The sequence below is a fragment of the Tympanuchus pallidicinctus genome, unplaced genomic scaffold (assembly GCF_026119805.1).
Source record: "Tympanuchus pallidicinctus isolate F22 unplaced genomic scaffold, pur_lepc_1.0 scaffold1, whole genome shotgun sequence".
NCBI classification, from domain to species: Eukaryota; Metazoa; Chordata; class Aves; order Galliformes; family Phasianidae; genus Tympanuchus; species Tympanuchus pallidicinctus.
This window is the reverse complement of record NW_026294618.1, coordinates 107,520,615-107,545,820: the sequence shown is the minus strand read 5'-3', so window position 1 is coordinate 107,545,820 and position 25,206 is coordinate 107,520,615. Positions and strand designations below refer to the sequence as shown.

General features: G+C 37.8%; 3 long non-coding RNA genes across 17 annotated transcripts in view; 1 reads left to right on the top strand and 2 right to left on the bottom strand.

Annotated features, from left to right (window-relative positions):
• LOC128078361 (uncharacterized) overlaps positions 1-25,206 on the bottom strand; it is a 456,397-nt gene that overhangs the window by 290,744 nt on the left and 140,447 nt on the right. The window lies entirely within an intron of this gene.
• Positions 4,981-25,206, bottom strand: part of LOC128078382 (uncharacterized) — a 31,578-nt gene continuing 11,352 nt past the window's right edge. The window contains exon 3 of the long non-coding RNA XR_008205624.1: positions 4,981-5,187. This is a non-coding gene — a long non-coding RNA (uncharacterized LOC128078382). The remainder of the gene's footprint in view (positions 5,188-25,206) is intronic.
• LOC128078388 (uncharacterized) overlaps positions 24,108-25,206 on the top strand; it is a 31,459-nt gene continuing 30,360 nt past the window's right edge. The window contains exon 1 of the long non-coding RNA XR_008205629.1: positions 24,108-24,540. This is a non-coding gene — a long non-coding RNA (uncharacterized LOC128078388). The remainder of the gene's footprint in view (positions 24,541-25,206) is intronic.

Genomic DNA, 25,206 nt, shown 5'->3' with positions numbered 1-25,206 from the left:
AGGGGACACAGCTCAGAGCACGGCAGGGAAGGGATCTGCCCTGGCTCTGTGCTACACAGGCAGCATCACTGCAGTGATGCAGAAACGGGCTCTGGGTCTTTGGGGGATGTTAGGGCTCACAGCAAAGGTTACAACTGGCCACTTTCCTGTTTGTTTAACTCCAGCAACTTCCTTATACAAAATCCTATTTACTTGGCTGCTCTCTGTGGCAGGAAGAGTAAATATTAGCTTAATGTAGAGAATCTAAAAGTAACACTCAACGTAAAAAAAAAAAAATGTAGCAGCAGAGGAGGCAATAAAATGTGCCTTTAAATCAGATTAAGTGTTTTAATTTGATTATTAATAATTTTTGCTTATTATGTGATGCCATCCAGAAGTCCTAAGAAGGAATACTGCTGGTATTTGACATTAAACAATCCTCCCACGTGAGAGAGACAAAATATGGGGTGAAAGCATTAATAGCATGTTGATTTTACATATGCTTGCTTGTTCTTTGCAGAAACCCAGTCAGACTGTATATACACAGTGTGTCCTGCCCCACCACGGCCTGCTCCGCACATCGGTGTTTACGTACACCACCAGCCGCAGCGGCCTCACCTCGAGCACTGGGTGCAGGCTGGGGCATAATAACAAAAGAAGGATGTAAAACTGTTAGAGAGCATCCAGAGGGCTACAAGGCTGCGGGAGGGTCTGGAGGGCAAGAGGTGTGAGGAACACTGAGGTCCCTGGGTTTGCTCAGCCCTTAGGAGCTGAGGGGGAGCCTCATGGCGGCTGCAGCTCCTCCCAGGGAGCTCTCCTTGAAAGAGCCACTTATCTTCAGTGACTGGGGCAAAAAGAAGAGATCAGGGCTCAGGGTTGGGTTTTTTTTAAGTCAAGTCAAACAGATGACCCATAAAACAGGGAGACTGGTTTCCAAAGCATTGCCAAACGCCATTACGTTTCTCTTTTGTGAGATAACAGTTTTTATTCTGCTTCAGGCTACTACTGAGCTTACTACAGACTAATAGTTTATGGCAGTGGATTAGGGAGAAAAGATTTCTTCAAGATACAGAACAGAAAAACTAAGATGTGGGAAAAAATGAAGTGACAAGTTAGTTTCTCACTGGAAAGTTAGCTGGGGTAATTAGCTGTGATGTAACAAAATGAAACCGCTGCTAGAAATGACAAAGCAGGCCTCAACAAAAAGTAAAGAAATAACAAATTTTTCTTTATTTTGAGATTCAATGAGTTAAACACAGTTACTGAACAACCAGATGAAAACGTCAGTATCTTCAGTGGATTTGTATGCACTTAAGCCACCTCCAGGAGTTTGATCTATTTCTCACTATCCTACAGAAGCAGAGGAGTTGGTTCAGCAGTGCTCAGAATCAGCATGACTGCTGCCCATCTTAAACAATAGGGAAAAAACAGTGCTTTTAATTTAGAAGAAATGCCAGATTCACTGTCATTCAAACCCACATTGGTAAACCAATTTTTAAAGCCTTTTTTTTTTTTCCTTTTTATTCAGAAACCTGCCATTTTTACATTTTATACTCTTCATTCCAGGAATATCTGCCAATCATTCTGATCTTGCCAGCTCTCCTTTATTAATTAATTCACTACTGGAATAGTCTACTACTACTTAACAGACTTCTATGCCCAAATAATTACCCTGAAAAATAAATACTTTTAACTGTTTCAACTGCAATCAAAAATTCATGTGCTCTGGCTACCAATTGTGGGTCTCTACTGCGAAGTCCTTCTTAATGAAATATTTCCAGGTATTTGCATTTTATAACAATCACAAGAACACAAGAATGCTACACAGAGGCTTCCAAGCCCAATATCCCATGCCTTTTACCCCTTGACACAGTTCCAGCACGAAAAGTCCCCCCACTTTCCTGCATCAAACACTTGCAATTGAAGCAGCCTCTCACAAGATCTCCTTTAGCCTACACCTCATCTCAATCTGACTATAACATGCTGATGAGTTCAGTGCAAAGAAAAGCAACTGTCACTTTGTGCATTCAAAATCACGTCTGTAACTCACCTGTTAAGTAATAATCATTACTACATGGACAACAGTAAGGAAGCAAAATCTGGATTCAGTGCATTCTTGAGACAGAGGTGGTTCAAAGCCATAGGACAGCCTTGGCCGTGGAAATGAAAGTGGTGACACTTTTGAGTAGCAGATAAATGCTTATGAAAACAAAAAAAATGAGAGAACATTAAGGAACCTTCTTCTCAAGCAATGAGGATGATGTTGAAGGAGAAGGATGACCTGTAGCCTAGTTCCACTTCTTAGCAGCACTCTCATTTTATCTAATGCCTTCTAAAATTGAATATTTTGACATTAAAATACAAACTATAAGAAGATTCCTGGTTCTAAAGTATCAGCTGAATGCAAAGGAATATCCTCCAGAGCTGCATTATCCATGTGCACATGGTTGTGTCAAGTAGGAAGACCTAATGACAGAGGTCAGTCAAAGCACAAGGAGGTCGGGTGAACAACTGTATTTATATAATGACTCTGAAATTACTAACTATTCATTTTACAGGACATCATCATCATTCTTCCTGATGGAAAAGCCAACAGAGAGAAATGTTCCAAACCTAGCTTGGAGTTTTTCTTTTTTTTTAATTAGGTTCCCACGGCTCTGATGCTCACTTTGTAAAATAGAAGTTCACTTCTGATCCACATAGATCAAAATAACTAAGGTCCCCCTAAGAAGAAAAACACAGAATTTCTTAACACATAGAACAATATTTAAGCAGCACAGAGTAAGCAGATTCACACATGGGAACAGCTGAAGTCTAAATATATATGCTTCATTTGAAAATGCTGCTTTTAAAGGAGTTCAGTGGTTTCACAGACTAAAGGGGTATCATGGGGAGTGTAAAGCACTCTAGGGATTTCAGATGGAATCCCACTGTGGTTTATCAAGTGGGGAATCATAACCTTAAAAGAAAAGAATTTCTAGGCCTTGACTTGCTGAGCAATGAGGTAGCTCTTCGGACGAAGTACTTCATGGTGGAAGAAAAAAAATCTACACAGAGAACTCCAAGTAGTACTGCAAGATTACTGCAAAGCCAAGGCAGGGTTGCAGCTAGATGAGAGCTCCATGTTTTCTGATAGCACCTTAGAAATAAGAATGAGGTGTTCTAAAGGATACCTTTATCTATTACTAACGCTACCACATTGTAAAGGATAGTAGTATATATACGAGTATGTAAAGTATAGTAATTCAGAAGAAAATTTTTGGAAACAGATTTTAGATGTTTCTCTCATTCTAAAACAAATGTAGCACTAGTCTGATATTTTAGTACTTTTCTATTGGAATGTATGTTTTCATCTGACTGTGGTTCAGTTCTACAGGAATATATTTGGAAATGTTGTTATACTGAAGGAATCAACTTTAGGCTTAATAAATAAAGTTTGAAATATTATACATATTTTATATAAAGGCTGCAATTAATTACATAAATCAGATTGGAAGAGATAGTATTGCTGGAGATGTTGTCCCATCCTGTTTCCTGGTTTGTTTCTCCCAGCGAGAAGACAGTGACTACAGCACACTGCCCTGACACAGAACCAAAACAACCAAACATCCAAAACAACTTGTTAAATGTATTTTGGGAAAGGTGTTTTACATATGACCTACAACCACATGTATTCTAAGCAAACATTGTCTCAGCCTGTGACTAATCAGTATACTGGGAGAGAGGTACACCAGAGGATGGCTACTGGACATACACCCTGTCCCTTTCTCCTGTTTTGCGCGACCTCTCCCCTTCTTCAGCAGTCTATGCTTGGGACGTACTCCACAGATGTTAGAACAACCACTTCCATCCCTTGTCACATTGCTTTTCACACTGTTTGCTATGTTTTCATCTACGTGACAGCTATCACAATTTCAGGGTAGCATAGAATCACAGAATCATAGAATGCTCTCTGCTGAAAAGGACCTCTAAAAAGATCATCTAGTATCTGCAGAAGAAAAATATCTTCTCATTAAGGGCTCTTCTCTTCCTGTTGAACTCCCTTTCCTTACAGTTCCTTGGAGTCTGTCTTGGGACCGGTGCTCTGTAACATCTTTATCAGTGACATTGATGATGGAATTGAGTGCACCCTCAGCAAGTTTGCTGACGACACCAAGCTGAGTGGTGCAGTTGACATGGTGGAAGCCATTCCGAGGAAGGGCCATTCAGGAAGCCATTCATTCTGTGATGGATGCCATTCAGAGGGACCTCGAGAAGCTAGAAAGGTGGGCCTGGATGAACCTGATGAGGTTCAACACAGCAAACTCCAGAGTTCTGCACTTGATTTGGAGGAATCCCAGGCATCCACACAGACTGGAAGGAGCGGTCCTTGAAAGCAGCCCTATGGAGAAGGACCTGGGGGTCTTGATAGATGAAAAACTTAACATGAGGCAGCAGTGTGCCCTTGTGGCTCAGAAGGCAAATGGTATCTTGGGATCCATTAAAAGAGGGGTGGCCAGCAGGGAGAGGGAGGTGATTGTCCCCCTCTACTCTGCTCTTGTGAAGCCCCATACGGTGTCCAGGTCTGGAGCCCGCAGTACGAGAAAGACAGGGAACTGTTGGAGAGGGTCCAGAGGAGCCACAAAGATGATCAGGGGGCTGGAGCATCTCCCCTGTGAAGACAGGCTGAGGGAGCTGGGTTTGTTCAGCCTGGAAAAAAGAAGGCTGTGGAGTGACCTCATTGCAGTTTTTCAGTACCTAAAGGGAGCCTACAAACAGAAGGGGAATCAGCTCTTTGAAAGGGTTGATAACTGCAGGACAAGAGAACATGGTTTGAAGTTGAGGGAGGGAGGATTTAGGTTGGATATCAGGAGGAAGTTCTTTGCTATGAGAGTGGTGAGGTGCTGGAACAGCTGCCCAGAGAGGCTGTGGATGCCCCGTCCATCCCTGGAGGTGTTCAAGGCCAGGTTGGGCCAGGTTGGATACCAGGCAGCCTGGGCTGGTATGAAATGTGGAGGTTGGTGGCCCTGCCTGTGGCAGGGGGGTTGGAAATTCGTGATCCTTGAGGTCCCTTCCAACCCGGGCCATTCTGTGATTCTGTAAGTTCTTCAGTAGGCTAAGTCATTTCCAGTCCAATAAGGTAAAGAGAGTCAACCTCCTGCTCCATATATTAGAATTCATCCTGGCAGGTTCTGCTCATATGACTCTTCATTTTTAAAAAAGGCTGCTCTGAAATTAAATATTTGTTATATATATATATATATTGTATATGTATATATATATATGTATATTAATATATATATTAAATAATATATATTATATATAAATAATATATTATATATTATATATTATATATTATATATTATATATTATATATTATATATTATATATATATTATATATTAAATAATTGTGCAGAAGTGAACATTGTCTCCAAGTGAAATACTATGCTCTAAATGCTGAGCAACAGACAGTGGCCCTCAGTGGTGGAATTTCTGGAGAGAGGAGGAAATAGGAAGGCATGGTGTCTCAGATCTGCTGCATGCCCACAGTAAGCAAACAGTTGCAGCAGTGAGCCCACGGCTGAATGGTGGCCTGGGGTCTAAAGGCTTTGGGATACATTCCTCCTTAAGTCCTCTGCTTATTCCCTCAGCCTCAGAGAGTGGGAGGGTCTTTGTGAAGGGGACATCATTATGGGTGCAATGTCTGAATGTTGACTTCGGTCTCACATATTCTATATGGTGAGAATGACCAACATGGATCACAGCTTAATTGTCAATTCATGTTATTTGGAAAAGAATAACATTGTTCAATTAATGCCTCTGCACAGAGTAGTACATTCATCTATGATGTATGCAGAAAATATACCTATGAAAAACAGTCTAATGAACTAGGCTAACTTCACAGTGGATTTCATCTGCCTTTGTTATTATCATTAATTATAATTTTCAGTGGAAATGTGGGGTTTTTTTGTAATGTTTTACATTTTATTTTTAATGAAAAACATTAATGAAAAACATAAATAGTGTATCCTTTAATGATGAACACGCTAATTCCACTAATGCTGAGTAGCATGTGCTGAAATGATGCATTATCTTAAAATATAATTTTACTAGCTCTGCTATGTAATTTGTTAAGCATTTAGTAATAAGTATGTCTAATAAAATATGAAAAAATATTTAGAAAATGAACCATAATTTTAATATAATTTTAATTAATGGGAGTGCAATTGCAGTGGTTTAAATTACATTCCCAGTGGTAAAAAGCCTTTCAAACCTAATTTGTAAGCCAAGATGGTGGCTTTAATGACTGGCAGCAAAGTTTCTTCAACAGATTTCATGGGGCATGATCCAAAGATAATAGGTTTTCAGCCCAATGACAATCCAATTACAATGCCAATCAAAGCCAACTTCATGCACTCTAATTATCAGATTTAGCTGTCAGTTCAAATACAAACATAACACTTTTATTTAAATAAAAATTTAATTTAGAAAAAAAGAAGACTTCATGTGTGATTTATTGAGACTGCAAGAGCAATCTAACTTATTTCTCTAGTAATATAATAAAATCAGTCTTGTATTAAAAATGTGAAAACTTTTCATTCTCCTGTATGTACTATGCTGTATTATTCAGGAGTTAATTTAAGCAAAAAAAGCATAACATAACATGGCAGAAGATATTTGCAGACTAGAACTAGGTTAAATAGAGTAGCAAGGTTTCAATGAGACAAAACTCCAAGTGAATAAATGACAAAACCTAATTAGTTTTTTACCAGTAATCGGGAGAAGCTATGTTAAGACCACAACCCATTTATGTTGCTCTGTAGCACACAATCTATTGTAGCTCCTCTCCCTTCCCTGCCTAATTCTGTGTACAGAGACAGTGCAAATGCATAGCTCTTTATTGTATGCATGTGCTTACTTGTACACACACAGAAGAAATATGTAAGTTATTAAAAAAAAAATCCACAAAAAAATGTTATGTTAAAATAAATTTAATGTTCTAAATATAGGCTCTCCCAGCTGAAATAGCCCCATGGTACCTACCAACTGCATTCCTGCTGTCGTTCTCTCTTCCTATCCAAAGTTATTATTTATTAATTAACATAATTACAAAGATCTCAACATAGGAAGGAAATGCTAGTTCTGAACTCCATATGCTATGATACATGACAATGCAGTTATCAACTCAGGCTCGGTTGAAACAGAGGTAATTGTCCTATAACATGTTTAACAAATATAAAATCCTGTCTCTCCACAACTAAAAGAAACACGAGAAAAGAATTACAGAAGAAGCAATTATTATGCTATTCTTTAAAAACGTGAATTCATCTACACACGCCTTTTACTCTCTCTGTTATGTATCAGCTCCTAAATGTTTGATGGTTTGATGGCTACAGCCAGAACACCAAGGGGGTCAGATTCTACAGCCTTTTGTCCTGTGGGCTCCAAAAAACAGGTACATTGCATATAATAGAAATCACTTCTGTATTAGGCTGACCAAAACAAGGGGTGCTAGGTGCAAATCTTTAGAACAGTAAAGCACTAACTGACAATCTAAATCTTTGCAAGTCATTTCTACAGCTCTCCTGCATCCAAACACTGAAAGTGAATTACAAATCCTGGGCTACAGTAGGTAGCTCCTGTTTCTTTTACTCTCTGCATTCTCTCTTGGATGCCCATTACATCATTTTTTGCTACTGCAAGGGACTCAACCTCACAGCCAATATGTAAGTGTAAAGATAAAGGATAAATGGGAAGGCAAGGTGCCACAATTATATAAAACTCAGAGACAATCATCAATCTGAAGATGGAGCTACCAGATCACTGAACTCACCATCACTTCTCGTGATTTGGGGGTTCTAAGTAGCCACCTGGTTTTTGCATTTCAATTCATAATGACTGCAGAGGTCAGCCAAAAAAGAAATATAACATTCAGTGGCAGGAGTAAGTTCAGAAGTGTTACATTTAAAATGATCTCTGGAGATATCTCTGGAGATAACCAAAGACAAACAGCTTCCACAGCTGCTGGCCTTGCTTCCCTCCTCTTGGGCAACGATGCCGTCCCTCTCTGCAGGAGAAGCTCATCCAGAAAGTCCCTCCATGAGATAACAGACTCAGTGTCCAATTCAGAGCAAGGAGCCAAGTGCTCAGAAAAGTTAAGAAATTCAGAATTACATTTTGTCAAAGTCAGGACATTCCTCCGTTCCCTGCAGCACAAAGTGGAAGTTCAGAAATCAGTTCTGCTGGTTTTTTTGTTTTTTTTTTGTAGACATTCAACTTATCTCTTTAGAAATAGAGCTGGGTACTGTTTTCTATACTTCTATCTCGAACATTTCATACGTTTTAAAAAAAAAAGGACAGTAGTAATGGTTCATCTTTTGCACTGAAACACTTTTGCTGAACACTGAAAAGGAATAATAGTGCATATATTATAGGAGTCCTCTCTGTAGCCCAGTCTGGATCTAACTTTGAGAATCCCTGGGTTTTCTTTGCATTACGCGTGTGATATAATGTTAAAACTCAACAAGAGCCATAATTAAACACAATTGTTACTACTACTGTATTCATGGCTACCTCTACTTCTATTCTGTACCTAAGGCATCAATGACTGGAAGGATAACTTTGAAAAGATGTGTAGCATGGTGATCATGCTTACACATCAGGAATTGGGAAGAACATTGACAGTGTTTTGAATATGTTAACTACCTTTTGTTCTAGGATAATCTGTGCTTGTGGAAAGTGCCCTGAAAACGACTTGTTTTGTACAAACTTCTCTGCCAACACAACCACACAAACTGTTATCACGAGTAAGAGACATAAGGCTATGATCTAAATGTCCCTAACTCCAACAGCGTTACAGCAATCTACAGAAAAGAATCTTTGCTTCTTACCCAGAGTCTAAACATTACTATTAACTGCCTTGAAGACCCATAGTATTTTATATGAAAGGAAATAAAATAAACTTTTAAAAGTAGTAAGACTTTTTTTTTTAAGTAAATTTTTGTGATTACAGTTAAGATGAACATTTTGGAAAAAAAAAAAAACACCAGCCAGCCAAGTTGTAGAAGCTATTAAAAATGCTTTCCAGGGTAAAGTGTGTTGCCAAGAACAATATTAAAATACAGCATGAAGTGAGATACAAAAAAAAAAAAAAAAAAACAACTATCAAAACATGCCAAAAAATTATCAGGCTAAACTATTCAAAAGGAAATTTCTCATGTGCAATGCTTTTTTCATACAGTATGCGTAGAAAGAATTTGAAGCTTGTTGCAGTGATGAATGAGAAATGCACCCAGGGCTCTCTAATGGCATACAAACAAAGCTTGATATTTTATTTTCTGGAGACAGGTAAATACTGATAAACTACTTCAATGAGCACTTCATCAGAATTTTACCAGCTTGTAAGTGACATCACCATCTCTTATATTTTCATTTATTAACAGTTGATCTGCTCATTCATGATATATGCAAAATGGAAAACTGGATTTAACTAGCTAGCTCAAACTTTGGGCTTGGATGGCCTTTTCAAATGGATCCCCATCACACTGCTTGCTAAAAACTGCCCTGTTGTTTAGTTAAGTCTTCAAACCTTCTTATTTCTCAGAATTCTCGAAGACTACTTTGTGTACTACACAGGATGCTAAACTTACAAATTTACAGATTACTACAAGATGTAAAAATCACTTCATGTAAAAATCAGAACTAATTCTGAAAGCAACCTGACCTATATTCCTAATTTTTTCCTCCTCCTTTGAGAATGATGTCATTTCACAGAACAAGACATTTTATCAGCTTGACTTGGCTAAGAGAAATATGTGACACAGTTTTATAATCACAAACACTTTCCTGATTTTGGTGGGGATCCAACTTTGCAATCCTTATTCAGGACAACAGAATTAGGTCCTCAGTGTCTAAACAATGAGGATCTAGAGCCCAAAAATGCTGCAATAAGCAATTACAAGTTCTAGACAAGGGTGAACTGGAAAAACAGAGCAGGGGGGCATGGGTGGAATGTTACTTCATTTCATTAAGATAATGCAGTGGGAAAGGTGAATAAGTGAAAGAGTGCATGTGCATGAGAGAAAGAGCTCAGCAAACATCCTTCTTAAATTAGATGGATCCTCGGTTCCACGTTACCTTGCTTGCCCTTCAGGACAAGTAGAGAGACAAGGGAGGTAAATTCTGCCTTTTTTTTTCTTTTTCTTTTTTTTAAAGGAACTGATTTTTCTGAGGATGCTTGTGGCTACTAAATGAAGGTCACTTTTCAGTAGGTGTTCTTTGAAATGAGCACTGATCACACCGACTAACTAGGATACACTCACATATAGTCACACAGATTTTCTGTTGCCTTTCCCCTCCTCCTTTTTGATATGGGACATGCAAGAGAAACTGTAGTCAATGACTTCAGGTATCACTCAGCTACAGAGGATGCAACTCTATAGGAGGAAAAAGTGGATGGGGAAATGCAGGGTATTTGTGGAGAAATGAGAAGGTAAAATCCTAGTAGCAGTGTTCTTCAAGCTCCAGTTACACCAACCACTAATTCACCCAGTAAGATTTTAAAGTTCTTTCTAGAAAAGAATGCTGCATCATTGTACTAACTACTTCGTAGTTCTTGAAACGTGACAGAAGGGACAGACTTTACAGATTTGCAAGAGTTCCTCTTGGCTGCACCTGAAATCCAGACTTTATTTGAGTCTGACACAAGCCATTGCCTCAGGTCCAACAGAGCTCTAATCACATTAGGATGCTCCACCATAGCTTCTTCCTGAAGTCTGGAAGCAGCTTACAGCCCATCTGAATGCTAACTGTGTGGTATCTGTTTGCTGACTGCATTGTACTCACAGACTTGGACAAACGAGAAGCTCACACCTGTGGAACTAGAAGATAACTCTAGAACTTGATTTTGAGCTTGGTTTTCATCCAGCATCAGAAAAAGCAGCAAAAAGACCACTGCTCAAAAGCACAGCCCTGGTATGATCTGCTGGTCAGATGATGGCATATGGCTCTTGACATTGACCATGACTAAACTGCCACCCTGAGCACATGGATTGCATGAAAGAAAACATCATTCAGCTGGCAAAGATGAACAGCAGCCAAATGCTCCTCCTCCTCAAGGGGACCAGAGTGGAACTGAGATATGAAAGGTACATCCCATCTCACATGCCTGTCCTGAACAGCAGCAAAACCGAGTATAGCCTCGGAATACTGAAGAGTGAATATTTTTGCTCTCAATAAAGGAGCGTATGTATACCTATTTGTAAGACACATTAGGGCTTCTACATATGTAGAACTTTTTAAAGATACGTGTATGCATATATATATGCATATATTTATCCCACATAAGGCAGTTCTCACCAGTGAGAAAGCCTTAAGATGCATTCTGATTAGAATATCTGTATTGTCAAACTCTCTCCCCAATGATACACAACAGAAAAGAGACTGAGAAGAAGATAATAAGAAAGGCAGTATGAAATTATGGTTCCTATGTATGATAAGAAAAATAAACAAAACAAACTACAGCCCTCTTGCTTATCTGGAAAGACAGAATGAAAAACACACACAGAAACCCAACCTTCAAGTCTCTTCCTGGATGTCTTATGCTTTGTGCTTGGAATGCACAACATTCTCTTATCATTATAGTCTCTATCCAGATGATTTCCATTTTCCTTTTCTTGTCAGCTCCCACTGGCTCCAAAAGCCAGAGTAATTCTGTTGACATTATCAGTATTTCAACAGGGATCAACTTCATCTATTTCACTGAAGTATATAATATTATTTTAAAAAATATATGGCGCATCTCTGATTCAGGGAGATGAGCACTGGTTTATTACACTGGAGGTACAAATGCAAATACCACAGACAAATGGGATTAGTGCTACTCCTCTTGGACAGAGAAACATAGCAGGCCCAGCCCTTTTTTCTTGTTGCTTCACACTGCAAGCTGTGTGAATAGCTTCCGAGCTGTTCCTTAAAATCAAACGAAGTTTTAGACTTTCAAAACCAACTGGAGGGTTTAGCAAGCTTTCTTCCCTCAATCAGATTTCAAGTTGCCCATTTAAAGCCCTTTGTCAGCTCTGAGGGACTCGGGCTACTTGGGCTTCGGGTTGAAATCTCCCATGTTGCTAGCGAAAACAAGATGATGGCAATGTAAACATCTTACTTATTATATGCCTGTTCCTTCAGCAAAACAGAGCTTTACCCTTAGCAAGCCAAAGCAGTATAACACATTGTAAAAACAGTAACAATAGCAAAAATTATTAAACATTTATCTCTCCCATGAGTAAACATCTGGCATGTATCAAAATGCTGCCTTGGGGATTTAGCACCAGAACCTTTAAGGTTTTATGCGACAAGCCTAGAGAGGGCAATAATAGAGCATACTCCACATAGGTTTTTTAATCACTGGCCTCTTGAAAATATCAAGAGCAGAAGTTGAACCACATATCACTTTATAAATGAAATGCTAGCATTCTCATTTGTGACGCAGGAAAAAAATGCCAACTGTATTTTTAATTAACTAAAAATAAATTTAAAACAAAATGCAAACAGTGTGTGTGGGGAGAGGGAGAAATCATATGGAATATGATATCGCAGATAGCCAACAGATGTGAAAGAGGTTCTCTTTTCAGATCTAACATGAAGGAGGCATTGCTAAAGGGAAGGACTTTTTTCACCTAAAATCTTTCCGATGGTTTTCAGCTCACTACCTCTGCAAAGCAGAAAAAGCTATGAATGCATTTCTTAATTTCTTCAAATCTTCCACGGAGCTCTGCAGCAACCACCTGGGGAGAGGGAGAAGAGCGATTGGGGTGTGTGGGTTATAGCTACACAGGTCTCTTTTTGTGCAGACAAGACAAAGATTTATGTAATGCAGGGGAGGAATGCATGTAATGTGAACGATATTGGGAAGCAACAGAGAAAAATCTGATAGTGAAGATTAGAGTGCAGAGCCTCATATGGATCAAAAGTTGGGTCAAGATACAAATGCGAGAGGGGAATATAAAAGGGTTTTCTGGACTCTTGTTAGAATAAGAGATGATTGCAGAACTGTATGCCCATTTCCTCAAGTGGCGCTTCCCTCTTCCTTTAACTGTGACACAGATTTTTAAAAAGGAAAAAAAATTGACAATTTTGTGACTAATATTGTTAACAAGACAGCGTTCCACAGTCATATCATAAATAATCCTGTTAGATTCTTGAATGAGAAGCAGAACAAAATCATTTCTGATTGTTCAGTTTTGTTTCTTTAGGCTATTTTTAGATGCATTAGTGCTGTTTGTTAATTACGTGTGTTGGTATTAAAAATGAATAAAGTTCAGCTATTTACCTAATCTAAAAGATTTTCTAATGTCTTGTAGACTCAGAGTTGATTTTCTTTCTTCACAAAGGAGCCCAGTCATCTTTTACACACACCTTCAAACAAAGCCTTCCAAAATGGTGCATTATGGAAAACATAAAGGTAATTATACAATGAATATTAGGTAGCCTAGCACTTTCAGAGCATTTCTGGGTGTTGAAAAGGGCTCTGCTAATGAGTTCAACCCTGATTAAAACCATTGGTGGATGATTCACAGAGAAAGGGTGAAAAAAGAACAACCACTAAAGATGCCAAAGAGGAAATGACATTCTATTTGCCTCTATCACTACTTGCCCTTTGACAAAACCAAACCAAATCAAACCAAACACAATAATGTTCTATAAACGCTTTTTTTGAAGATCAGGACTCAGGGTATATTGTTATCAAGAGACAGTACCATAAAAGGACAGGTAGTGTTCAAGAACCTACACTGCAGGAAAAAGTTGGAACACACACTGCTGTGTGAAATGAGCTTCGGTTTTTCCTAGCCACAAGAAAGCAGCACTCCTATTAGCTCTGCAAACACATTTAGTTATTTCAGCATTATGTAACCTAAGTTTAAAGCTGCATTTGTAGCATGAAATGAAATTATGATGCCAAAGTAAAATAAACGTCGAGCATACTCAGTCAATCATCTGCATCATTCTTTATGGCTCTCATTTATATTTGATATTGAATTGCTCTCTTTTTAAAATTCAAATAACTCCCTCATCGACCTGGTCTTGAATGATTTTACTGAACATATCTTTTTAGTATCTAACACACTGTGATTTTGTTCCACATATGTTGTGCACTAGCAGATTCCATCCTAACCTCACAAAACATATTAAGCTTAATAAATATATTTATGAGAATTACTTTGTATAGTCCTTATGCAATCAGCCATGCTGTGTATGATAGCCCAAGACGATGAAAACCCATTGACTTTTTGTAGCAAATTAGTCTACCACCTAATCGGTGAACCCTGCTAAGCTTTTGAATTATGACGAGAACCAGCAGCTCAGTTAGAACACTCAAATGAATTATATCAATTCATAAACTTGTTCATGTCCAGATTTCATTAGCCACACATTAACAGCATTTTATGTTTATTACTGCTCTGACATAATCTATAAATAACTGAAATGCTAATCATAGTGTTCTGCCGGGCATCATCATTTAATCATAAAGAGATACATTATTATAAACTATAATAGATAATAACAAGTCTGGGTCAATGGCCGCATATTAAAAGATCAAAATTATATCCTATAAGGGTATGTACCTCATACATTTGGTGACACAGAGGTCCATATCTAATCACTTGCAAATGTTTCCCCTCTGACATACTTACAGTACAAGGTGACACAATTAAGAAAATATGCTTGTAAAACAGGGCAATCTTTGAGCATCAAAGTAAACAGAGAACAATTAATAGTGAGGGAAAACATTATAGCATTTGCCAATGGCAATTCTATTTAACTCTTCATTTCTGGGTTTGTTTCTCTACTGAAAGAAATTCCAGTCACAGCCCTGGGAGAGTATATCATGCAGGAGAACACAGACATTACTGTAGCAGCTATGAAGTGAAAGCTAAAACGTTACCTATTGGGCTGAGAACATAAAACAAAAGATTAAGTTTGCCTGTCTTCTTCTGCAATCCCATTGTCTACTCCAGTACATTCTTTTGGTGACCTTGTGCCACAAAACCAGCACCATACTCAAATACAGCCTGTACGTTTGCTTTTAGAGAGCACTGATTGACGGAGGTTGCTTGCAAAGGGCAGCCTGCAATCCCCATCCATGCACAGCACCAGGACAGGACAGTGGAGCTGCTGTGTCTTGTCCCAGAGCTAAGAAGTGCTCTAGATTTACACGTTTAAACTAGCAAGGCAATGGAATCAGTAGTTTACTGGCTCCTAGCACTTCTTTGATTTTACTGAGGAAAAGCCAAAATATTATTTGCTAAACAAACAATTCCTTAGAGAGGCTTATCAACTAAACTGGGTCTAAATGGGAAATGAGTCTGACTCAAAGGCCAAGAATTAATTGCAGATTATGAGAATAAAGGTGGGGGGTGGAGAGGTTGTTTGGTTTGAGTTTTGTGTTTTTGTGTGAGTTTTTTGCTTTTTTTTTTGGAGGGGGAGGGGAGGTTCAGTTAGCAGAATTAAACTAATTTAAAGCTTTAGTTGAATAGGAAGCAGAGATATAGTCTGTCATTGTGAGCACTTGCACCTCATAGCTCAGGGTGAACTGAGGGAGATAAAGAAAGGAATGTAAAACACTATGGAAACCAACCTCTGGAGACTTAATATTCTGATCAGCTCACCTCCGAACATCTGGCTCTTAAATGTTCAAGCACAAAAACAAGAGAGCTAATGAAAGCAGTACATATTATCTCTCCCATCAATGTACCTCACAAACACCTGCTAAAATTAAAACAAATTGAATCTTGATTGCTGATTAAGTACCCCTTCTTTAGCTAGATATTCTGTCATTATTTGCCCTGGCGTACAATGCATAAACTGATGAAAAGCTTGTGGTGGGCTGCAGCAGCAAAGGTTGCTGAAAGATGATGGAGATGGAGATGCATGCAAACGGAGGCACATTAACTTTATGTACTCTGGCCCTCAGAAAGTTAGTTTTACCTTTCTCCTCAATTTTAGGGCAAAAATTAGTCTTAACAAAAAGGGAAGGGTAAAAACTGAAGACGTTTTTTTCTCCAGAACATTCACATCCCTGGGAAGAGTTGATAGATGGGTTTTACAGTATTTACTAACACCATTGCCCAGCTACTGAGCTGAAAAATAACTCTGCACAGTACTGCTGTACCTAGTGTGCTTTTTAGGCATTATCAAGTATGTGTGAAGACTTTCAAGTTTTCATACACATATGTCTGTGAAAAAAAAAGAACACAAATGCTGTTCAGAAATGTCTGGCCTCTATTTATCTTAAATAGATGCTTAGGCAATGTCAGGAGAAAGGTTATATAGTTTACTGCCAATAAAGTAGGGGAATGCTCTGCTTGCACACTTCAGGAAGGATAAAAACATCCATTAGGATTTTCATCACACAAATATAAATACTCTCCTACGTGAGCACTGATGACAGATGTGTGGCTAATCTACCATGTTAACTTCATTTGAGAAGTTGTGGTTTTGTTCAAACTTTATTAGTTAAACTTGAATTGATCCCAGTACATTTGTAGTCGGTATTTAATCTAGCTTAAGTACATTTCCAGAAATCATAAACCCCTAAGACATCATTGTGTTTACTATATTTATATGTATTCATGTAAATTTCACTGTTAAAATAATCAACTTTTACTTGACTCACGGTTCTTCGATAATCAAAAGAAAGAGAAAAAAATACAGCAGCACGACAGTGTGTAAATCCTTCTTAACAACAGCATCTACAAAAACCTGTTTCTTGACTGACAATAAGGTCATAGCAGCACATATGTTTGGCATATGTATTTCATCAATGGCGATTATAATGTGAACCAAGAATTAGCTTCAAAATGATGGGTTACTTAAAGATCTGGAGGAGGACATTTAAACAAAAAAAAAAAAAAAAAAAGTCCTGAACCACTTATTGTAGCTTGAATTTTTTTTTCCCCCATATTGCATTCTAAATTATTTAAATATACTATTAAACATCTTATTGGAAAAAAAACAGATGTTTTCTAATTATGAACTGATTTTACAGTGTGATGGTGTCACATATTTAAATTACAAATACACATTTTTAGCATTCCAGCTGTGCTTTACAAGAGTTTAATTTGCTTCTTCTGATATGTCACACTGCACCTGCCTTTTAAAACTCCTATAAATGTAAAGCATTAGTCAAGCATGAGTATTAAGACACGCTGATGAATTCTGAAGATTCTGAACATCTTATAGAAGAGGAAATTTATATAAAGATTTAATAATGAACCAGCTAAATGTTTATTTAAACTAACGTGTACAAATATTTTAGAGAAGTACAAAATGGGACTGATGACTTGTGTGTATGTACATAGGCAGTACACAGAATTACATTTCTGCTACTCAGCTCCTTCCATAGACAAGCAACTCTGCATCATTCTGTAATGAGGTTAAATACTGATGAGACAGTAAAACTTTATAGGCAGCCAGCCATGCTCTCAGCCAGCACACACACAGACATGGACATCAGCTGCAGTTTTATCATGGGAAGAACATCGGCCAAAGCATAGAAGCTAAGTGTATTCCTTCAAAACGTCAGTTCTGGCTTTCCAGTTGACAAGACCAGAGATAAATAGCAAAGATATCAGTCTGTAGTCCCATGTGAAATCTATTAGAACTATTCACATTAGCACTGCCTGGTCATAGGAACTTCATTTCCTTATTTTATCCCCCAGGGTGCTGCCTACTGATTTAAATTTACCGCTCACTCTCAAACTGTGTGTGGGTATCTGTGTGTGCATGTACACACAGAATCCCACATGCTTTCAGGAGGCCATCAATATCTAAATAAGAACAGGTAGGTCTTCATGTCCCTGGTATTCGTGACGACGCTGTTGATACACTATGGCTTGATATTACATTTCCAGGAACAAAAGATCAACTGTTTCTGGGAGAGAAGACTTTAAAATTTGCAGCAATTAGTCTGTGATTCACAGAAGTATAACTTGCTACAGCGAGGGGATACACAGCTATTTATTGCCTTGTACACTCCCTAGAAATAACAATTACTGGTTTCAAGTTGTACTCAGATATAAAATCAGAGAGAAAAAAAAGGCCTCGCAGAGTCAGTGTACCAGTGCTGATGCACCTCTTCATCTTGGTCTTCTACCAACAAAGAGAGAATATTTGTCACACCAGTTGTCTGATGATTACAGTGACATATTAAAGGAAACTGTAGACAAATACCGATGCTCCTTTAGAGCTAGGTATTATTTGCACACTTTCTGAACAAACACAGGGACCTAAACATTAACAGAATAACCCTATCTCAAGTAAAACAAAGCAGACATTTGTTGACACAAGCTGAAAATGGAACAAAGTTTGTCCCAGATCCTGACTGCTGAGAGGGGCCAGCAACAGAGGGACACAACCACATGCAGCTCCATGCACTGTGGCAGCGCAGAATCCCCACTCCCCAAAGCAGAGAGCTGCATGCTTGCAGCATCACCTTCCCCCAGAACTGCAGTGTCCCCCACCACTGCTTCACCCGCACACATCAACGTGGCACAGAGAGGAGGTAAAGAAGGACAGGTGAAGCCCAGTGGGAAACACAACGGTGACACAGCTGTAGTGCTTAAACTGAGCTGTCTTGTACTCTAAAATGCAAGATTTTAGCAGCTGTACATAATCAGACCTGCAATCCAAAAACCTGCACTTAAATTTGTGGATAAATGCGAGGGCATTTAGACTACACAAGGAATTATAGGTCCTTTGGACACGTTTTACAGAGATGTTTTCAGGACTGGGCTGTGTTACAAAACAGAATGATTCTTCCTCAGGAGACCTTTCAAAGATTCCAACTTGAGTTTTGACATGTTCTTTTTGTTTCAGCACTGCATGATGCAGTATTCTTTGTCAGATACTGCAGTGTCATAAATAGGCAGACAGAGATCATGTATGCTTTGCTAGAGATAAAAAGTGGATGCTCTGCAGATCTCAAGATTTTCAACCAGTCATTAGGGAAATTACTTTTGCTTCTCTGCCATGAAGTTCATTGTATATGCAGCAAAAATTCTATGCTCTGTGTACGCTAAGTCATTTTGCAGGAAGTTGCACTTTATGCAATACGCATACTGGGGGTGGAAAATGTGCTCTACATGCATCTTTAAAATGAAGATCACAACAGGAAATTTAATAGAATCCTTTCCTTGCATTTGGTACAATTAATTCTTTTCAGACAATTTTCTTTTTTTTCAGAACTTAATGCAATCCAAAAGCAATAGTATTTAAAAAGAAATTTCTCAGAACTGTCTTGTGATTTATAATTGCCTCTAAGAGTTCAATTTTTGTTACGTTTACTGAGCCAAATGTATAGGTTATCATCATATATCATATGCTTAGAGTAAAATATTTAATTGTAGAAGACAGCTAGCATAAACCAAGCCCACTGGTGTAAGATGAATCAAATCAAAATTTGTATTATTTTATTTCCTTTCTGGAAATAAAAATCCTTTTGGATTGAGATGAGACTGAAGATGCTGATGCTATGTCAGGTTTACTATGGAGGATTCTCTCACTCAGTTTTCCATCAGTGTACTTTAACTATCCTGACCATAAAACAGAGGAAATATATTGACCTGCCTTGCAAAAGGACACTGATAATATATATTTGATTGATATATATATAGCAAATAAATAAATAAATACACACAAACACACACATCATAATTTAGATATGTGACAGATAAATGACATTTAGGTACTACTGTACCTACTCTAATTCCCCATTAAGTGAGATTTCATTTGGAAGTGTTGGTCATGTGGTCTGTCACAGGCAGAGGGATCTTTTCCTAAATGCTTTTATGTTTGTTCTTGAGAAAATATAACTGAAATGCAATCTTAATTTTCTCCCAAAATTTCACACACTGGAGAAACAAAAAAATAAAATCTTCAGTACACATTCCAGGAATGCATTGTCTGGATCTTCATGCTATTGCTTCCTTTATCGTGAAAGTAATATCAAATTGAAAATATTTCTGTTCAGCAACTTCAGCAACTCTAAATTAACAGATTCTGTACTTTATTGGCTTTCAATGCTTGAGCAGGTTAAGATTGTGTAAGCAAGAAAGATTTCATTTAGAAAGAGAAGTAAAATGTCCATGATACCAGCAGAGACATTAAGAGAGATTAGGCCATCTTCGTAAACTACTTTTCAGCTACCAGATTATCAAAAATAATCAACATTGCCCATTAAAGGAAATGATTTTTGAAATAACGAAAATTCATTTTTAACTCAGTAATAGCTTATGGATATAAGAATGTATGATAAGAAGTATGAGTTCTCACACTGTTACTGAAATATGCATTGACCAACATATGTGCTTTAGAGCCGATGGCCATTAGGTCTCACTTCTATGCACAATATGACTGTTACAAATTTGGAAAGAACTTTCCTCTAAACTAGTACCCAAAAAATGCTGCGGATGCAGCCTCGGTGGACACCAATGATTCTCAGAAAATGATGAGGACATCATTAGAAAAGATGAAATACGCACCCAGGGACCATGTAAAAATGTTTGAAGAGGGAAATGATGATAGTGTAGGGAAGTAGGGATACTAACAAGAAAATTCAGAAGAATAAGAACTGTAGTTTGGGGAAGATTATCATTCTGTGCGAGGGATAGAAATGCATCCCTCTCACTTTCTTTGTCATTTCTGCAGACCATTATTAAAATACGGTGAAATCATTTAGCTTTTAAAGTGGTGACTTCTTTTCAAGTTTATTTTAAAATCTCATTTCTTTAAGGGAGAACAGTATCTACCGAATGAAAAGGCCATATGAATGAATATATTGAAAATGTTTCTGGTATTCTGAGTGCTTCCAAATTTTACTGTTGTGGTATGTTACTATGCTGAACACACTAGGATCACAAATACCTTGCCAGCCAGAAAGTGCACTGGATGATTTCTGTAGGTGCCTCTTAAGAGATCTCAGAAGTGCAGGCTCCTACCAGAAGTTTAGCCAAGGCACCTACAGAGATCATTTAGCTATGCACACTTCATTTGAAGTCCATGAAGTAGCTGTTCAACTGAAGTGGTATCTGCAGAGGTGCTCCAGAAGTGCTCTGCAGCTGAGAAGTGATCCATTGCATGATCTGCCTTCCGAAGAACTGAATTTGGGGTTTTTCCCCCCAAAACAGCATCTGTCAATAAAGAGGCAGGCTTGCCATTGATGTCAAGCGGCATTAAGAGGTCAGAATCAGTAAAGTTGTGGTGATTTATCCCTATTGAAGACCTAACATCTAGTCAGTCTGTTAACAACATTAACATTGAGTAATTGGGAAGGGAATATTAAAATAATGGTTTAAAAAAAAGAAAGAAAAGCTTAATTTCATGGAAAAATTAGTAAAATGCTGGTAAAAAGTTCAGTACTTAAAATCAAGATGAAAGAGCCATTAATCACTTCATAGTGTGGATTACAAATTGCCATAAAAATACAAATGTATTAAACCTGCCTTTCTAAGAAATTTTAAGATAAAACACAAAAAGAATAACTTAGAAATTGTAAAGGATTGGTAAATATGAACCAATTACTTATTATTTTATTAAAGCAGAGATGGAAGAACCAATTCTTCAGTCTTAGCGTTTGCCTCCTGGGGTCCTAGATAGCTTTCCCTGTCAAATTAAAATGAAAAAAAAAAAAAAAAAAAAAAAAAAAAAAGGATAAATAAACATGAGAAATTAAGATTGTCTATGTGTACAAAGGAGTAAGGAAAAGAAACGGGGAAATAATGTTCCACAATTATTACCAGAGCTAAGAGAAACAAAATTACTTGATCATAAATTCAGGATAATCTGGTTTTCTTTATGAGTTTCCGTTTTATTAATGAAAGGAAGGTAACACCTTAGTGTACCCGGATGAATTAAAATGCCTATTTGTAGAAGCAATCCTCCATAGGGGTCTCTAATAGAATCTGTGAACAATCCTGGAGTCAGATAATTTAGCTGTAAAAAGGCAATATTAATAGCTTGCCTCTCTGGGTACACCGACCCGTCTGGACAGAAGTAGAAAGAAATGAATATTGGCGTGAAAGACTGCAGCATATTTGCATTGTCATTCCTTCCCCGAAGCCTTGACAAGAGAAGAGAAACTCAACGAACACAAAATCAGCAGACAGCCCATCTCCCTTGTTTACCCAGTTCAACACGCTCCTAGGAAGAGTTCTGAAGGGAAGCACGCTCGGAACAGCGTGCATTCAATACCTGCAACGAGGTGCTTTTATTTGTTGGAGAGCTGCAGCCAGCCTGCTAGAGAGCTAACTCCTCTCCGCAGCAGCGGCATGCGGGCAGACCCGGCTGCTGCCTGCAGCCCCACCGAAGCACTGCTGTGTGATGTGCAGCGCCCGCAGATCGGCCCCGCAGGCTCGCAGCGCTGCCCCTACTCTGCTTCCATTCAACGGCCTCCATCGGACTTCGGGGGGACTTCAGTTGTTTTGTTATATGAGGTCTGCTCCTGTGGTCTGCGAGGGGTGGGAACACAATGCTCTCCCTGAGTCTGCGGTGCAATATGCTGGGATACCACTTTGCTCATTTTCTTTTCCGTCTCGTTATTCCAAAATAAAAACTACAAACCTTATCTTAAAAGTAATCTTTCAAACCAGTCAGCTTAACTCCTCGGCAGCATTAAACACACCTGAGAAAACATCCAGGTGTTCTGCAACTCCACCAGCTCTGACAGTAAAGATCCCAGAAGTTTTCCAGGTCTGTCCTGGAGAATATGTGTGCATCACAAATTTCACTTATTCTATTACGCTTAAAAGAATGATTTTTAACACTTCATAATATTTATTTACTCCCTAATTTTTAAAATGGGTTTCTATTCATTCATTTGAGCATAAAGAATATATTTTCCTGCTATTTTGGAACAAATCTGACAAAGATACTCCTCATGAAAATTCCAGTCAGATCTCATTAACTGCACTTCCATCCTGTCCATGGCAGAATATTTCTGAGAGCAGAAATACAAAGAGTAAAAAATCTGGAAAGGAAACATTTCAGCCTACTTGTGGGGTCCTGTGACTTTCTATTACACTGAAGTAGGATCACTTCATATTTTGAAATATTTTTTTGTTCCTTCCTCCTTCTTCTGCTGCATGGGGTTTAAGATGGTACAGATGCTCTCTGCTTTTAGACAACAGAGCTGCAAGGGGAAGAACATTTCCTTCCACCAGTCCCTGGCAACCTTCTCTTCTCACAAAGATCAGAAAGGTTCTGATGTTAAGCCACGAGCAGAACTACAAGCTACATGTTTATTAATGATATGTAAGAGCTGCTTCAAAAGTTTCAGCAGAAAAATATTGTCCTTGTAGAAAATTGGGTTTTTAACTTGATAAGTTAATGTTTATGATGAACAAAGCAAGATAGAAAGAAAAGCATTATCGAAATCAAGCACTTCGGTCTGATTTTCATGTTAATTTTTTTTGCAGAGTTTTTTGTTTTGTTTTGTTTTTGTTTTGTTTTGTTTTTTGTTGGTTGTTTGCTTGTTTTTGTTATGGATAATAGCAGTTCTGGTTCGTCATCTGCTCTTTAGAGCTGCCTCCCATGATAAGATTGCCCTCCTCTGCTTAGGAAAGCAAAAAAAAAAAAAAAAAGAGAAGAGGAAAAGGGAAAGGAATGAAAGGAATGAGAGCAAGGGGAAAAAAAAAAAAAAGGAAAAGGGAAAAAGGGGAAAAAAAAAACCACCACAGAAAATAATAATAATAATAATAATAATAATTAAAAAAAAAAAAAAAAAAAAAAACAAAAAAAAAAAAGAAAACAGAAAAAGAAAACAGAGACAGAGTAAGATCACACATCTGAATATTTAAGGGAACCACATGAGGAAAGGAAGCCTATGTGAAATCTTCAGTATATGATCTACCACTACATGCAGCCCTTGTGGCAACATAATGAATAATACCAACTTAACCATATTCATTTTCTACCAAAAATTTAGATTCTCTGTGTTGTTTTTGTTTTTTTTTTTTTTTTTTTAAAGAAAAAAAAAAAAGAAAGAAAATAAGAAAATGTTTAAGCAATTCTGTAAAAGAAATATCCAGCCTCTGTCTTCTGACTAAATGCCCTCACAAGGTAAAGGATAGGCTACTGCCTCAATTAAATACCAAAAGCATTGTTCCATTGCCATAAGAATGGTGCCAATGACCACAGAAGTCTCATTTCAAATCAGAAATGACTATGAACAAGACCTCGAAACCTGTCAGTGATCTCTGACATATACTTCTGGAATTTCTTATTTCACAACGTTATTCAACTTCACTATAAACTATCTTCATAATAACAGTTTAGTGGAAATCAAAACAAACCAGATTTGGCAGATTATGAAGAATGTAATTTTCTTCTCCAGGAAAGGTGAAGGTGACAAGTGTGTCTTAATCCACATAGAAATGACTTCCAGGAAAATCTGTTCCTGCAGAGCTCACACGCATAGCAAAGCAGAGAATAAACCCTGTGAGTCAATCCCCCTTCTGAATCTCAACATATAGGCTACAGAGAGCTGCTACCAAGTTGCAATATGATGGCTTCATTTTTGTGGACAGGTAAGCAATCAGTCTGTGTCTTTTTCTTTCTTTCCTCTTTATTTTAATGTCTATTCACTCTTGTTATTGGGCTATTATTTTTTGCTATTCCAATTTAAACCTTTTATCAGAAATAAATCTTTCAGGTCTATTATCTCATAACAATTCTGTAGGGACAGGCATTTTGTAAAGCTGAAAGAGAAAACTGAGAATGAAAAGAACTTTTCTTTCACAGGCCGCTATTAAAGTTTCCATACTGCTACATTACAATTGTAATGTAGTATCTTTAATGGCAATTCATTACTATTCTATATTAAATAATCGGTTACACTAAATTAATAAACAGTTCTGTTTTGCTTGCTTTTTAAAGCATTTCATTTGAAACTCCACTTTTTTTTTTTAATGTAGCTGAATTACGGTGACTCAAAGTTTCTTGATAAGCTTCTCATTTGCCCGAGACCTTATGAAATTTAAAAACCCTCTTCATTCTTCCTTAAATTTACTTTTAGCCCACATATGGCCACTGACTAACTGATGAAAAACACACAACATGATTTCAGAGGTCACCGGTTTTGTATTTTTTAAAGGTAATATTCCAAGAGAGGAAGACAGGGAAGAAATAATTGAAATGAATGAAACTAGCTGTGAAATCTGGAGGAAGCCTGCAGAATTGCAGGAACATAAGGA